The sequence below is a fragment of the Sturnira hondurensis genome, unplaced genomic scaffold (genome assembly GCF_014824575.4).
Source record: "Sturnira hondurensis isolate 20B ecotype Veracruz unplaced genomic scaffold, ASM1482457v3 Scaffold0007865, whole genome shotgun sequence".
Classification (NCBI taxonomy): Eukaryota; Metazoa; Chordata; class Mammalia; order Chiroptera; family Phyllostomidae; genus Sturnira; species Sturnira hondurensis.
Genome location: NW_028080496.1, coordinates 9,572,046 through 9,589,169, shown reverse-complemented (window position 1 = coordinate 9,589,169; position 17,124 = coordinate 9,572,046).

The window sequence follows — 17,124 nt, the reverse complement described above, 5'->3', positions numbered from 1 at the left end:
CTGGATGACGCGGTCTTTCCAGACATGATTCCCCACTCCCCGTCCACCCTGCGTTCCATCACCAAGCCCTGTGGACTCGACTTTCTCAGTTCGTTTCAGAAATTGGTCCCCCCGCCCCAGCCCCAGGAAAGACGCCGGGCCTGTCGCCGTGGCTCCTGCAGGCGTCTCCTCTCCCTTCTCCCTCCGTTTCTGTGTCTTCCCTCACCCGCTTCCAGAGGTGCAGCTGCGGACTGACCACGTCCACTCCTGGACAAAGTCCTGCTCCCTCTCTCGTGCCCGAGACCCTCTGGGACGGGCCCACTTGCTTCTCTGCACTGTTCTCCCTCCCACACCGTGTTCTGTGCTCTGCACGCTGGGCAGCTGCCCACCGGGGCACCTTGCTTATGCCCCTGTAGGACAGGGGGGGCGAGGGACTGGGGAGGAAGGACGCAGCATCATAGGCCCCCTGTGCACCTACGGCCCGAGAGTCCAAAGGTACCTTGGGGAGCACAGAGCTTTCCACCGACAAGGAGCGGCCGTCTGCAGGCAGCTCTACGTAGGCCTCTGAGGACGGGCTCCCTGTGGATTCTGAAGCCAGCTTGCTAATTAAACTCCCTAATGACCTTGACCTGGAAAACAAGGGCCTTTCCTGAGTCCCCTGTGAGCCTGGAGGAGCTGGGGTGGGGGAGCCGCTGCTGCCAGTCACCCCCAGCCCCGGCTGGGAGAGGAAGGTGCTCTGCACACATTCCCACTCTCTCCCAGGGAGGGCAGGAAGCTGCTCGTCCACCCTGTGCAGGAGGCCAGGTTCTGGGAGCCTCTCCGTCCCATCCCTGCCCAGTGCGGGTGGGCGGCGTTGGGATGGCCTAGCACGCTCAGAGCGGGGGTGCGCTGACTGACTGGTACGGAGGGCAGGGAGCACGCGTCTGACCTCCCCCCTTTGCTAAATGCAGGCTGCAGCTTCCTTCTCTGCTGGGTCTGGGGTGGGGGTGGGGGCTGCCTTGGAATTCCAGCGGTCTCGAGGCCCCGCCGGCCAGGGCGGGTTAGGATGGGGCCTCCCAGACGTCTCCTCCTCTGGCAGAGTGTGGCTCACCGGTGCGGTTCACCCCGTGTTTCCCTGCCTTCCCTCTCGGCACATTTGGGGACCACACCACCTGGCCCCCAGTGACAAGTCCGGGTCAGTGGCTCCGCATGAACCGAGTCACTTGCAGACTGGACATGAGTCTGCAAATGGAAGCCCTTTTGCTCTGGCCCTGGTGACCCACGCCCTGTGGGACAGCAGTGTTCAGTCAGCCTGGGTCGCTAGGTGGGGCCCCCTCGCTGCCTGCAAGGACACTCCGTACAAGCTTTCCCCGGGGAGCCCCTGCAGACGTCTGCGCTGCGGCCCCGCCTCGCACATCCTGACCCATCTGTAGGGTGGGCCTCGGGGCAGTGTCCTGTTTCCCGCCCCCTCGCCCACCCAGAGGCAGCGCCTTCGTCCGGGCTCCCCAGCACACAGTCCTCCGGGTCGTTTCCACCAAGGGCCTGCCGGTGCTCAGAGTCTGTTGCCCTTTTCCAGGCTGAGAGGAAAGAAGGGGCGGTGTGGTGTTTCTGGCGGCCTGGTGTCCCCGATTGGCCTTGGCGTCCTCTGTGAGGCTGACCTCCCCTGGCACAAGAGTGGGTCAGGCCGCTGCACTGCAGGGAGTGGTTTGTACCCGTGGTGACCCTGCCCTCCTGCGTGCCAGGCCCTGAGTGTCCCGGGGCTCCATGGTCCGCACAGCCCTGGGGGTGGCCGTGCGTTACTCCCCCTTCTCAGGGGATGGGACCAGGGGCTGGGGAGTCTGAGTCGCTTGCCCGAAATCTCCGCGCTGGCGGGTCTGCGGCTCGGATCCAGCTCCGATGCAGAAGTCTGTGTTCTCTGGATTGCGTCTGCACAGTGGGCCTTTGGGGACATCGAGGGAAGGGACAAGAGGGCCGCTGCCCTTTGGGTGGCTGTCCTTTGGGACCTGCACACCTCGATGTTTTGTGTTTGTTGGGACACTGCCTTTTCGTTCATTCACTCACTGTCTCAGACACTCAGTGGGCTCTGCTGAGTGGGCTCTGCTGAGTCTCTCAGGGGGCTGGGTTTTCTTTGGGGCTGGGATTTACATCCCAAATCAGCTGTGATTCCTACATTCAGCCTCAGTGGACTCACGGCCTTGAAGGGAGAGTGATACACACACTCACTCACTCACAGAGTGTCACTGCTGTGCCCGAGGAAAGCTCAACGCCTGGGCACAGTTCAATGCCCAGGAGGAGGCTCCCGGTCTAGCCAGGGCATTGGGCTGAGTCAGGGTGGACTTCCTGGAGGAGGTGACATCGGGAGTAATTTTACAGATTTTTGTTTTCTCTTTGCCTTTGAGAGTCTTACTCTGTTTGCACCCCAACCCCACGTCCTGTCTCCCCAAACCCAAAGCCTGGAGGTCAGTGTCATCACCGGCAGCCATGATCCTTCTGGTTCCGAATCGTGTCCTCTTCTTTTTGCAGGCGCTCGGTCCCCTTCCTGTCCTCCTGTCCCCAGTTCAGAGCCATCACTTCCTACACCCCATGCTGAGAAGGTTGGGCGGCCTCCCCTGCAGAGTGACAGAGCCAAGTCCTGGCTCTTCGGGGACACACCCTGATGTTCCTGAGGTCTGGCCTGTCATTTGTTCTTGATGACTCAGGGGAGGTGGCGGAGCTCTGCACGGGGACGGTGAACAGAGTGCGGTGACGGTGACGGCAGGCTCCTCCCCTGGCGGGGTGACCTGGGCAGAAACGGCCTCACGGCTCTGGGGGGAGTGTCATTCTCACGCGTGACTGGTGCAAACCAGAGCTGCCGTGTTTAAAGCCCCCAAAGGCCAAGTCACATGTCTGGGTCAGAGGGCCTATTGATTATGTGTCAGGGCCTGAGGTGCGGGTGATCAATAACACTAACCTACGGGAGAGGTGGCCTTGAATGCAGAAATCCCACCGCACGGACCCTCCGCGTCTCCTGGGCTGCGAGTATTTCTCGGCAAAGTCAAAGTCTTCAAACCGGAGCCACTCCGACGCCCCGGCTTCTGACCCTGGGCCCACAGCCGAGGCTCTGGGGAGGACTCCTGTGGATGAGCCCCGGGCAGCCTGTCCGATGGGCCCTCAGTCCCTAAACAGGCAAAGGGCATTGCAACAGGAGGGTCCCAGGGAAGGCAGAGGAGCGTTGCAGTGATTTTGTCAGGAGGTTTTGAGGACCATGACCTTGACCTTTGGCTAATGTTTAATCAGGCACTTAGAGCAAAGCCCTTTACAAACCCCTGCCAACTGCTGTGCTGGGCGAAGGCCCCTGTGCTGGAGGGGGCGGGCTCTGCTCCCGGGGGCCTGGGGCGCTCCCCACGTGGGTGACTTTCTTCTCTCTGGGGGGGGGGGGCTCCAGCCAGCTTCCTGTGGTGTGCCGGTGGGGGCGGACAGGGGGGTCCGGTCTGGGTTCCCTGCAGAGCAGCTGACATTGTCCTGGCAGCCGCGGTGGCTCTCGGACTCACTGGCCGGCGTTGGGCCCTTCCTGCTCCCTCAGGGCCCCGGTTTTATTGACATCTCTCCTCCTGGGGGTGTGAGGGAGTGGGGTGGGGCCAGCACGGAGCCCCCCTAGTGCTGAGCTTGGTCCGCGGGGGTAGGGGGAGCACAGGAGGCCCCCCGGGGGCAGCTGTGGACTCTCCTGACGGAGGAGGGTCTCCCTCGTGCAGAATGAAGACAGCCTGCCGTGCGCCCCCCCTCGCCCCCCCCTCAGCCTGCTGCCTGGCTCCTCCCCACCCAGCAGGGCCCTTCCCTGCAGATGCCCAGTCCATCAGCCCCTGAAGGAGGAGGGGCAGTAAGACTAATTACACAATCATCCCACGAGTCAACACAATTAACTCCAGCTAACCCCCAAACTTGGCCTTGCCTGAGCCCTGGGTCCTGCTCTCCTCGGAAATTCTGCTGAGAAGGGCGGATGCTGCTGCAGGACCCCACGCACAGCAGGGCCCCTCGCGCCTCTGTGGGAGGGCGGGGCAGGGACCAGCGCCAGGCGGGGGCCCTGGGTGCCGGGGTTTTGGGGACACAGTGAGGCTGGAGTTGGGGGATCCTGCAGCTGAGCTGGGTGTGGGGGCGTGACACTGGCTGGGAACACCGAGGGGGCCTTCACCTGGGCTCGGAGGGGTCTGCCGACACCCCTGACTTTGGACTTGGTGCCTGGTACGGGCCGAATTGTGTCCCTCACGGAACTCACATGGGGGAGTCCTCGCCGCCCTGCTCAGGATGGGACTGGGCGGGGGTGGGGGAGGCGGGGGGCGGCAACGGCAGGTTCAAAGTCGTTCCTGTGAGGCCAGGTGTGACTTCTCCTCGTGGCCCCGGCCATCCTGCACTCTACTTGGCACTCAGTTCACGAGTGAGGAGATTCTCATCTTAAGAAGGACACCACGCTTGCCTTCTTTTTCTTCATCCTTGTATGCCGTCATATTTTATATGATGGAGGGGCTTCATAGATATTGTTGACCGATTCACCGGGAGAAGGGGGTCTGGACACACCTTCTGGAAACGTCCAGGAAGCCCCGTTGCTCGCATTTGCAATCGATACTCGTGGAAGGGACCTTTTGGCGTCCTTCCCGAAAGGGCAGCCGGGGAAGGAGGCTGCCTGCTTTTCTTGTCCCGGGTCCCTATCTGGGCCACCTTCCCTGTCTCCGTGCCTGTCTCTGCCTAGTTGCTTCCAGACTCACCCCCCAGACAGCCACTGGCTCACGCTAATAGTGCCCCCGCCTTCATTCCCAACGATGGCGTTTGCTTCCAGAATAATTGAAAACAGCAGGGACCCAGGGGCGGGGAATGCTCTGACCCCCCCCACTGGGAAAAAGGGGAAAATCAAGGATTTACTTGTTGGCCTGCAGTTCTGGGGACACCGTTTCTCAGAGCTGTCCTTGCCTACTCACGTTTGAGCGATTCGGGGCTGAGGGGAGACGGCCTCGGCCCCGGACACGCAACGGGACCTGCCCTCCGGCAAAGTCTGGCGGTTTTACTTCAGATGTTCGATATTTCCGGGAGGGTCAGGCGCTCAAGGCCTGCGTGGTTTGTCCTTTGAGTGAAACTTGCTGAGATAAGAAGGAGGTGGTCTGCAGCCCCAGCCTGGGACACACCTCAATGTGGAAGGGGTCAAAGGTCGTGGTTTGGCAGGAAACTCACCCAGGTGCAGCTCTGGGGCTCCGAGGAAGGGAAGTGAATGGGGGTAATGGCATTACAGAAAAGGCCACTTAGGCAAACCCTTGCTCCTGGGAAGCAGGTGCCGTAGGTGAGGTGGCTACGTGGGAGCTCTCTCACCCAAACCTGGGTCTGTGTGCGGAATCCCGGAGGAGGGGGCCCTGTGGCGAAGGAGGGGGGCAGGGGCCCTGCCCTGCGTCCGCGTATCCTGTGCCATCGCCGGAAATGGATGGGCACTGCAACCTTCCAGGTCTCCGGGAGCAAGGCTGCAGGCCCCTGGAGTCAGGCCTCGAGGGGTTCCAGCTGTTTGCTCCGTGAGGTCTGCGCCGAGAGCTGTGGTGTTTCCTCCATGGCGCCTCTCGGCCACAGGGTGGTCCCTCCAGCAAAGCTCCCACGGGGTGGCTCTCGGGGGGACCGCCAGCAGCTTCTTCCCACAAAAGTGCGCCTGTGAACACAGACATCTCCAGCACACCGGCGAGCCCCTGTGCCCGAGTCAGCGTTAACCCGGGCGCCTCATTTACACAGGTAGACTTAGGGAAGTGTCCTTCTGTGTGTCCACATGCCTTATCCGTTAGCTGTGGCACCCAGAGGTAACCTGAAGGAATTCTATAGAAAGGGACTCTTCAGGAACTCAATTAAACATAAGCCTTAATCAGCTGTAGGGTAAACAGTCTTCATATAAACTGAGCGATTAGAATACAATTGAAATCATTGTCTCCTTTATTTACTGGCTGCACTCGTGGGGTAAATCAGGAACAGACAGGTAAAGGGAAGGGTCCATAAGTTCAGAACAGAACCACACACACACACACACACGTGCGCGCACAGTCACACTCTGAGACAGGACCCAGCAGCTCTGGCTGGGTAGATGCTCAGTTAGAGCGTCGTCCCGAAGTGCCAAGGTTGTGGGTTCGACCCCCGGTCGGGGCACACATAGGAATCAACCAGTGGGCACATCAGTAAGTGGAACAACATGTGTTTTTTTTCTCTCTCTCTCAAATTAATAATTAAAACAGGAAGTGGCAAGGTTTTAAAACAATTTTTGAATAATCCTCCACTCCTCGGGACCCCTGGATTTGTGATGCTGCGTACTAAGATGGTGAGTACTTCAACTATAGAGAAATATTCCAATTTATAGTCCACAACACGGGTAAGGACTTGGGACTGAAGAATCTTAAAGCATGAGAGAAAATCGCCAGTTTTTTTGTGTGTGTGTGTGCGTGGAGGACTACCAGTCAGTTTTTATAAGGGTTGTCTCTTGAAATCACTTTTATGTGCACTCAATGTCTGTGTATCCTTGCAAAAGTGTGAAGCTCGGGGTGACCGCCAAGTTCATGGTCCCAGCCTGGCCACTCTGCAGGGCAAAGGGGACAGTTATTAATCGTGAAGCCGGGACGAGTGTCAGGTGGGGTAGTCATCTGAAGTGGCTTCTCTAGAAACTAACCCAGCGTCATCGTGGGTTCTTCCTTCAGGCACCCCTGACTGAGTCTGATGGCTCCTAAGTGTGGACACGGCAGAGCTGAGGGGGCACCTTTGGAAGACGGGCCTGGGAGGCCGGAGAGACCCCAGTGTCCAGGGAGCATGCTCTGACCTGTCACTGTCCTCAGCTTGCCTCTCGGTGTCACTGCTGATTAGCTCTGTGACCTAAAGTCACGTCACCTCAGGTGCCTCAGTGTCCCTCACCTGTAAAATGGGATTGTTGCGGGGATTAAAGAGTGTGATCGAACATTTCCTAGGATTTCATAGCATACAGGGAGTACTCAGTTGTTGTGCTGTCAAAGCATACAGTGGGCACTCAACAGGTGTACTGTCAAAGCTTTAAAACCATGAACTTGATGATCAGGCTTAAAAACAGCAGACACCAGGAGCCTGGCTGCCCCACAGACCAAGCTGTGCAGGGTCCGGCAGGGCTGGAAGGGAGTGCGCTGCCGATGCAGAGTCTTGTTGCGCTGGAGCAAATGTTAAAACTGCTCATTATCGGGAAGATGCACCTTGGACGGTGAGTCTGGGAGAGGCCTCTGGCTTCCTGAGCTTTCTCAGAGCTGGGCAGGCCCTGCTCCGCGCTCTCCTGGTGCCCGCTGAGCGCCCTGCCAAGGACCCTCGGTTTGTCCGTCCCTGTGCAGTTGAAGCCCATTTCGCTTCACTCCCTGGACCTTTACTTGGGCCGCGTAGGGAGGAGACCTTGTCCAAACGTGGAAAAGCTGCACTGATGTTGAATGCTGAGTCCACCCTGTGCCGGGTCCTTTGAAACCCAGCACCTGAGGCCTGAAGGGTGCAAAAACCAGCTGTGCAATTCTTGTGTGCACCAAGAGCTGGAAAACGGTTTTTAAATTGAATTTACTGGGATGACGTTGGTTAAAAAAAAAGCATGCAGATTTCAAGTGTACAACTCAATAAAACGTGATCTCCGCCCTGCATCGTGTGCCCGTGGCCCAAAGCAAAGTCTCTTTCCGTCCCCATTTACACCCACTTTGCTAGTAGGCCACCTCCCGGACCCCCTTGCCCTCTGGCTGTCCCACTCCGTTGTCTGTGTATAGCTTGGAGAATAAATGGTGGAAGCGAAGAAGTCTAAGTCCCTGGGTCCCCTCGAGTGGGGCGTTATCTACATACTATAGATGCAACAGCATCAGCCTTGTGGTACGGCAGGGATGGGGGACCTCACAGACATCTTCCCCTGTCCTTAAACCCCCAGGGCCCAGCTACCGCCCAGGACAGCGGCGAAGGGAAGGTGCCGTGGCACTGAGACCTGTGGCCTTGTGGCTCGTTTTTGATTTGCTAGGACAGAAGTCAGTAAACCTTGCCTGTGAAGGGCCAGACGGTAAATATTTTAGGCTTTGAGGACCAGCTTTTCAACTCTGCCATTATCGTGAGGAAGCAGCCACAGACCATGAATGTGTGTGCATGGCTGTGTGCCAATAAAACTTTATTTACAAAAGCAAGTGGTGGGCTAGATGTGGCCCATGGGGGGTGGTTTGCTGACTGTGGCTTCAGAACTGTTTGTGACAACTGGAGCGTCGAATGGGGAACGGGGTCCTGGAGGTCTCTTCTGAGAAGAGCAGTTTTCAGTGGAATACCCATTTACTCCTCCAAGCAGGGAGGCGGCCTTGTCCCACATGGTACTTTTCACACTGTGGTGTCCTTGATCTCGACGTGGAGCACTTGGTGACCCACAGTGCCAGTGTAGGTCACCAATGTGGCCCACGCTGACCCAACCCCTCTGCTTGCTAAGAGGCGGTGTGGACGGCCGCGCCGCCGTGGAACAGGCCGCGGAACAGGCCGGCACCGGGCTGCAGTTCTCGGGCAGGCCTTCCTGCAACACGCTGGTGAGCGCCAACAGGAAAGTATCTGTAACCTTATCGCAAATTAAAAGAACAATCTCTTGCAAGGTTAATTGGAGGCAGAAATGCCACATTAATGCAGCAATGCACCGGGGAGCCTGCCCCGGCCTTGGTGCTGGGGATCGGAGCCCGCGACGCAGGGATGTGGGGACAGCATAATAGGATTGTGGGGAGTCCCCTGTCCTATTAAACGGGCTCGGCAATTAATTTCTTTCTGCAATGTTATTTTCATTGGCCTATATTTTCTCTGACCTCTCACATTTTTCTGAGCAACCGATGCAGGGCGCGTGGGATTTAGGATTGAGATTGTAAAACCCCACACAACTGTTTTGACGGGAGAACCAGTGGAAAAGTGATCAAACGGCCATGGGGAGGGGGAGGGGTGAGTAGTCAGAGCGCGCTTGGGGTGAGTTGGGGTTCACCGGGCCTTTAGCGGCAGGACTGTGGCTGGGAACGGGGGCCAGCTCTGCTTGGTGATTGACCCCGTACCTCAGCCCCTTTCACAAGCCCCCAGGTCCCACCTGCCCGGAAAGGCACGGTGCCTGCAGGAGGGGGGTGGCCTCCAAGGCCAAGGTCGGGCATTCGCTGAGCGTGCATCGCAGGCCTGGCGCCTGTGAAAGACTTCACCTCATTTACTTTTCCTCAAACCCTACGAGGCCCGTTCTGTAATTACCGCCATCTTCCGAGGGGGAAACGGAGGCACAGGGAAGGCCAGCGCCTCGTCGAAGCCACGCAGCCAGGAGGGAGACGTCTCAGGCTGCCGTTTGAGTGCAGGTGCCCGGCTCCGCCCTCCTCAGAGGGCACCGGAGCCCCACCGAGCAGCTGCTGACCCCGCATCCACAGCTTCACGCTCAGTCTTGGGACGGCACGTGTCACCTGCCCTGTGCCCCCAGCCGTTTCGGGTGGACACTGCACGTGTCCACAGTGCAGCACAGCCAACCTGCAGAGCTTGGAACCCTGCACATCGGGGCCTCTGCACCCGCCAATGCTGCCCCTGCCCCCGGTGCCCACCACCCTGCTCTCTGTCCCTGCGAAGCCGATACTCTAGGTACCTGCTGTGACTGCGGTCAGACAGTGCAACTGGCTTCTTCTGCTGAGCGCAATGTTCTCCAGGTGCATCCAGGTGGTAGCCCACGTTGGAGTCGCCTTCCTTTTCGAGGTGATAGCTCACCGTGTGGTGGAGAGTTGTGCATACCTAAGGTGTCACAGTCTACGACCAAACGTGACCCTTCGATGTGGACTTAGACGCAGGGCGGGGAAAAGCGGTGTCACGGTTGTGAGAATGCAAAGTAGTTCTTTCTCATGCTACGTGACAACCAGCTGCAAGCCCGCTTTTGCCCTGCCCCACGTGTGTATATATGTGTGCACACACGGTAGTGCTCACTATTTACTGTGCAAGGAGGCTGGATCTTCCGTACGCTCACCGACTTTTCGAAAATGTTTGTTTTTTGCATGAAATGCCCAACGGATAGAAGCCCACCCACGCCGAAGAATGAGGTGCCCAGTGCTCAGCCGGCTCCGACACCCATGGGGTCCCAGAAGACGTGGGTGGGTGCTGGTGAGTGTGAACGGCTGGTGCAGTCCCAGCCCCTCGGGATCCACTGGGGGTTTAGCATTTGGAGGTCTCTTTCAAACTTTCCTTCCCGCCTCCTATACTTAATCCAATTGTTGGTTTCCGCCGAGGGCTAAAAACGGGGGCAGATGTTGAGAGGCAGGGGGGATCTTCCTGTAAGGCGGGCAGACCCTTCCGTCACAGGCCCGCTAACTGCCCGGCGAGCCAGTGAACCGCCGTCCGTCAGTGGGCAAGCAGCGACGGGCAGGAAAACGCGCGCCTGTGCACCTCGGTCACCACGTGGCTCCTGCCTGCCAAGGACAAGTCCACCTGGGCCTTCAAATCATCCTGGCAGCCAACCCGCACTAATACGTTAAACCATCCCCAGCGCTTGGTGCTGCAGATCCAATTTCACCGATGTTTCCTTTAAAAATACCTCCCACTGCGGTGTAGAATTTTGAATATCTGTAGCTTAGCATATTACTGTAAGGTTGAGAACCAAGAATTCCCACTGTGCATTCATAGTGCCAGATGATAAACAGAAAAAAAAAAGAAAAAGAAAAAGAACAAAACCCAACCCAAAATTCAGTTAAGCAATTGGTAGTTTTCAAATTTTTTCTAAGTGGCGTTAGAAGAGAAAAGGCTGAGGTAACTGTGTCGCTGTCTGCCAGGGCCGCATCCTGCTGGTGAGGGTGCGGCAGTCCAGTGGAGACTCGGGTTTGAACCGTGGGCCGGGAGGGTGGGGGGTGTGGGGGGGGTGCATCCTCCTGAGCAGAGCAGAGGCCTTCCTGCGGGTGTCTGCCGAGCACAGTGGGTGGGGCTTGTGGAGGGGCATGCCCCCTGCCCGAGGGGGGGTGGTGAGCTCACTGTCCATCGCTGAGCCAGCGGAAGGCTCCCTGCAAGGTGTCAAGGGGGGCAGGAGGGTCCCGGCAGTCAGAGAAAGGCGGAGCAGGCTTGGAGATGCTGGGAGGTTGNACTAATACGTTAAACCATCCCCAGCGCTTGGTGCTGCAGATCCAATTTCACCGATGTTTCCTTTAAAAATACCTCCCACTGCGGTGTAGAATTTTGAATATCTGTAGCTTAGCATATTACTGTAAGGTCGAGAACCAAGAATTCCCACTGTGCATTCATAGTGCCAGATGATAAACAGAAAAAAAAAAAAGAAAAAGAAAAAGAACAAAACCCAACCCAAAATTCAGTTAAGCAATTGGTAGTTTTCAAATTTTTCCTAAGTGGTGTTAGAAGAGAAAAAGCTGAGGTAACTGTGTCGCTGTCTGCCAGCGTGGAGGGAGCCCGTGGTTTGGGCCGCATCCTGCTGGTGAGGGTGCGGCAGTCCAGTGGAGACTCGGGTTTGAACCGTGGGCCGGGAGGGTGGGGGGTGTGGGGGGGGGTGCATCCTCCTGAGCAGAGCAGAGGCCTTCCTGCGGGTGTCTGCCGAGCACAGCGGGTGGGGCTTGTGGAGGGGCATGCCCCCTGCCCGAGGGGGGGTGGTGAGCTCACTGTCCATCGCTGAGCCAGCGGAAGGCTCCCTGCGAGTTGTCAAGGGGGGCAGGAGGGTCCCGGCAGTCAGAGAAAGGCGGAGCAGGCTTGGAGATGCCAGGAGGTTGGCTTGGCTTCTTGCAGGCAAGGGACCCGTGGGGGGAGGGGTGGTGGAGAATGACATGGCCAGCACGCAGGGACTCGAGGTCGTAGAGAACCTGCAGGTCATACTAGGTACGGACTGTGGACTCGTGCCGGAGGGAGCCATGCAATGGGACCACTGTCGACCCTGCAGTAGGGCCAGCAAGTCTTGGGCGATGGCACTGATGTTCTCAGAGAACTGTCCCACCCACCCAGGAGCCTGCTGGGTCCCCGCTCTGGTGCACAGGCCCGTCCCCGCACCAGGGACTCCTGGGGCCCACAGCGCGGATCCTGCTGAGACTGAGAAACCCTGACTGGGTCCCGCCAGTGTCCATCCATGGTGCCCACCCTGGGGAACATGGAGGTGAGTTAGACTTGATGGATGACCTTGACGAGCAGGTGATCCCTGGCGAGGGCAGGCCTGGTGGCACCTCACTGGAGGCCACGCAGGTCGGCGGGCTGTGGGACGCCTCCCGGAGTCTGGGCCTGGACCTCGGTGTTTACTTGGCCTTTTCTCAAGTGTGAAAAATACAAACAAACAAGCCACATCCCCTTCCTCACCAGCCCGCTCTCTGGCCTGTGTGAAAAGCGAGCCCCTGTGGGGAGTCGGAATGGGAGAAACGAATGCAGGGGAAGACAGCGGGGGAAAGGGCTGAGCTCAGAGCGCTGAGGCTGCGCCTCAGCTTTACCTCTAAGCTGTGTTTTGTGTGTCGGGCCAGGCAGGGGCCTAGACTTCGGGTTTTGTGACCCCCGGGTTCGAGGTCAGAGCTGACGCGCTGGACGTGCCGCAGTACACGGGTGCAGCGTGCATTCGAAGGCTGGCGGTGCATGAAATCTCTTAGGGGGAATGCATTTGTGGTGTCCAAGGTTCCCAGGTGACCCTGTGCAGTTCTTCCTAGAGCAGGCAGCGGCACCGGGGAGAGCCCCCTGCCAGGGTTCTCAGTAGAGTCGTCATCTCGCTCCGGGCTTTGCCGTCGTCGGCTGCTTCCCAAAGTCCCTGCCTCCTGCCTGGCTGCCGCTGCGGGGGGCTCCCCCGGCTTTCCCGGTGTGTGTGCACGAGGGTCCCTCCTCGGCCCGAGGGCCCCGGATGCAAGGGCTCCTGCACACACAGCTCCGGTCGGCCCCAGACCCTCACTCCCTGGCGCTTCGGGTCACCAAGGCTGGTGACATGACCCGGCGGGGTGGGGGCACCGCAGGTGGACCCGGGGCCCATGCTGAGGCAGAACACTGTCGCGAATGAAGGAGAAAATGTAAAATTCCTGTATGTAGAAGAGATTACGCCGGCTGACCCAACGGGTTCCCGCTGAGTACAGTTGTAATTGAAATGTATTCTTTGCGAAGTTTATTGGGTCCTGGGGCGACTTGTTACTGAACTGGTCAATTAATCTATTTTTTGGGTTGTTTTTTAATGAGTTAGGGGATTTCCTTTAGTAGGAACTCACCAGGAAACGTGACCGAAAGCCCAGAGCTCAGGGAAGGACCAGCCTTGTCCGATGGTAAAGCCCGTTTGGCAAACAAAGCAGGAATTGGCCGCCGCCGCTGCAGGTGGCGAATCGACTGGCCGACCGGCCTTCCCCCGGGGTAGCAAAGAGGAAGGATTTGTCCTGCTCGGAGGTGAATGCGGGGGCCCACCGTGCACCCCAGGACTCAAGGAAGGCCGTCGAGCGCTGGGAAATAAAGCCGCCGGTCTCCCTGCTGAGAGACAAATGATTTCTATTTAAAAACCCGCGGGCCGCCCACCGCCGTTCCCAGTGTCGCCATAATTAATGATATCGGAAGGTTAAGAAAGACCTTCTGCTGAAATCCCGCGGCTGCAGGCGTGAAATTGGATTAAAAGGAAGATAAACTTAGACATGAAATCTGTGGAGGAAATCAGCAATTATGTGGACACATGCACGCGCGCGCGCACACACACACACACGGAGCTCTTTGAGGTCGGGTGGACGCTGCTCGGGGTGTCTGGTCCCAGGCCCGGGGCCTCGGTGGGGGACGGGGGGACACCAGAGAGGGTGCGGAGGAGGGCGCCCACCCGCCTTCGTCCTGACTCCTGACACAACCAACTCCTCTCTTCGTCCCGTCTGTGGGCCTTTGGGATCCACTGTGGCCGGTAGTCCTGGCGAACCTCCTCTTGCCCATTTCCTCTTGTTATTAAGAGATTTTTTTTTTCTTCAGAGTACAGATCAAAGAATGTCATTGCCCAGGTGGCCTGGCCGCTGTGGGCACGGCCCTGTTCAGCCCCGAGAGACTTCGGTGCAAGCCCGCGTGGGTGGGGCTTCTGGGGGAGTCGTATTTTCCCCGTGAGAAGGGGCGTGTTGTTTCTCGTGGATCCCCGTGGTGTTGGGTGCGAGATGCTGGGGCCGTGGCAGACCACAGGCCCCTCCCCTCCTGATGGTGAGTTTCTTCGTGTGGGAAGTGGAGGTGAAAACAGGCCCCGGAGAGGGACACTGTGAGCACGGAGGGGCACGTGTGTGTGTGCGAGGAGCCCTGGGCTGGGACACGCTCGCTCCGAGGGAGACCACGGCTGACAGTCTGCTCCAGCCCTCCTGCTTTTAAGGAGGTGTTTTTAATCTTTTTTTGTAAGAATCAATATTTTATCAGGATCCCAGGACTTCTGTACCAACTTCTCCCATCAGCCTCTGTTCTCCGGTTCAGTTGCTGTCCAGTGCGTATCATCACCCTCCCCCGGGCCTCAGGCAGGGGAGCATGTACTGTGTGGCTGGTTTTCAGGGACAAGCTCCGTAAATGGGAACACTTACTACTCATGCTGATAGAAGGGGGCTCCCCCCCACACCTGCCCCCCCAACTCTTAGCAACAGATTGCTGAGACTGGAGGTCAGAAGCTGCATTTGGAATAAGCCTCCCTCCCCTTGAACTTGGGGACGCGTTTCCTGTCCTCCCAGGTGCTTTCCCTGTGCGTACCCTCTCTCTCCGTGGTAACTGTCCTGCTGGCCTCATTGGCAGTGGCCAGAGTGGGCAGTTCCCACATGGTGCATCCCAGGAAATATTTGGGGGACCTGTTAATCCTCAGCCACTCTGGCAAGAGGAAGGCCGGCAGGCAGATGAGTTTGGGGAGCAGCCCCGGCCGTCAAGCGGCTGCTGTTGGTGGGTAAGAAGCCGCCCCGTGCACACTGGTGTGGTCCCGCATGGAGGGCGGTTTCTGGGTCCAAGCCACTGCCCAGCCCTGTGACCTTCCTGGGCTCTGCCCCAACTCAACGAAGGGTCCTGCTGAATCCTCCCAGCTTGCCTGTCAGCCCCATCGACAGGCAAATAGGAACTCAGAAAAGGCCGTCTGCTGTCCTTTGGACTGGACACTGCAGTCAGACTGGAGCTGTGTGGGTTTCCAGGCTGCGCGTGGGCCTCGGTCTTCTCGGTGGCTTTGTGGTCTCCTCTTATCCTGCCTCCCTTCTCCCTTCGTTGTCTGCCACGGGGCCCCTAGTCAAAGGGGAAAGTGGGGAAAGTGGGGAAAGTGGGGAAAGTGGGGGAGGTTCCTGGATGTTCTGACCCTCCCTCCTTGTTTTTGGGGGGTCCTCTCATCATAAAGCATTAGGCGTTTGCTGTAGGCACCGCACAGGACCCCCTGCAGAAGACGCGGAAGCGGAGTCTGAACTGGCCTGCAGACAGGGCGGGCTGCTCAGCAGGTGGGAAGACGCACGCACGCCCCTCCCGCCCCAGCCCAGCGCTGCAACCCACCACGCCCCCGACGGTCCTCTGGCATGAATTCACTATTAATTTGCTTTCATAGGGGGCGAGGTAGGCTGGCAAAGGGAGAGACACTTTAAACCAGAGCGTCTGAGTGGTAAGAACTGCCCAGGCTCGCCGGCCTCGCTCCAGTCTGGTGTAGAAAGTTTCCTCGACAGTTTTCTACAGCAGAAGTTCCCAAAGGGCGGTCCCAGGACCCCTGGGGAGCCCCCAAACTCAGAGAGTCTGTAAGAGGATACAAAAACAGGTAGTATTGTCTGGTCAGTTAGATTTTCCAATGAAGATTAGCAGATCAGCAGGACACACTGGGTCATTTTGAGGACGTCCCCTGTGTGTCTGTACACCTCACACCCAGGTGTCACAAGAAGAGGTGCCGTTCCGTGGACAAGGACGCAGGAGTCAGGGCTCGGGTCCCCGAGAACACAAGCTGTGATGGGCGAGGCCATGTGTGGGGCTCTCAGCCTTTCATCTGGGGCGGCTTGGGTGTGCTGGGCGGGACTCTGAACAGTGGACGGTTTCACGGGGCATCTACGCTGTATCGGTTTGCTGGGGCTGCCCTGACCACGTGCCGTGCTTGGGGGCCAGAGAACAATAGACATTTATTGTCTCACAGTTCTGGAAGCTGGAAGTCAAAACGAAGGCTTAGATAGGGCAGGGCTCCCTCTGAAGGTGCTGGGGGTGGGGGGAAGGTGGGACCGTCCACGGCCTCCCTCCTGTTCCTCAGGTCCTCAGGCTGGTGGAGACGTGAAGCTTCACACCATCTTCCCAGGGAGTGTGTGTCTGTGCCCACATGTCCCCCGATTTTACGAGCACCAGTCAAGTTGGATTAGGGCCACCACCATGACACCATTTTAACTTGGTCTCCAAATAAGGTCACATTCAGAGGTGGGGGGTGGGGGCGAAATAGATGAGTGTATTTGTTGGAGAGACACTACTTGACCCACATGGCAGGTACTTTGGGATCGACGGAAGTGCTGGATAAAACTTTTTGGAAAAAGAAATTTCCTCCTAAATTTTGCGGGCAGCCATCCTCTGAAGGACAAGGACGCTGAAGCCCAGCCAGGGAGTCGATCTGTGAAACCGTCCCACTCTCGGGGCAGATGGGGGTTCAAACCCAGGGCCCCGTGGCCCTGCCAGCTGGTGGAGCGTTCTGGGGACCAGCCTCACTGCCCAGCGACTTTCCCCTTTAAAGTTTTCATTCATCTTTCCCCAAAGTGTCCCTTCTCGTCGGAGAGCCTGACACCGCCACTCTGTTGGTTGGAGAGAGCCCAAGGCAACGCAGAGTAATTGTCTTTCATCCGAGGAGGTTTCGAGTGCCCTGGAGGACCTCCGTCAGCCGCTGAGAAAGGCTGATTTCTTCCTGGGATCCCTTGGACGTGAAGGGTGGAAAATGGTCCCAGAGTTAATGACATACAGTCAAACCAAAGGGAGAGAAGGCAGTACTGGGACCGGGCTGCTTTGATTTCTGTACTCCCCCCAGACCCCCTTTTTTCCATTATCTGACCAGACTCATTGATGAGGCTAATTTAAAGCACCCCGAGTTTCTGGGAGGCCAGAAGCCCGTCTGGAAAGCCTGTGTGGTCTGGGTCGTCCTGTGGCCCTGTGGCGGTCAGGGGGTGGGGCGGGACACAGGAAGAAAGTAACGAGCCCGTGAGATGTACCTGGTTTGACCAAGATCCGCGAGGGCGGCCTGGCCTCTGTCCCGTCAGCTCACCCTGTGGCACGTTGGGAGGTGGGTCG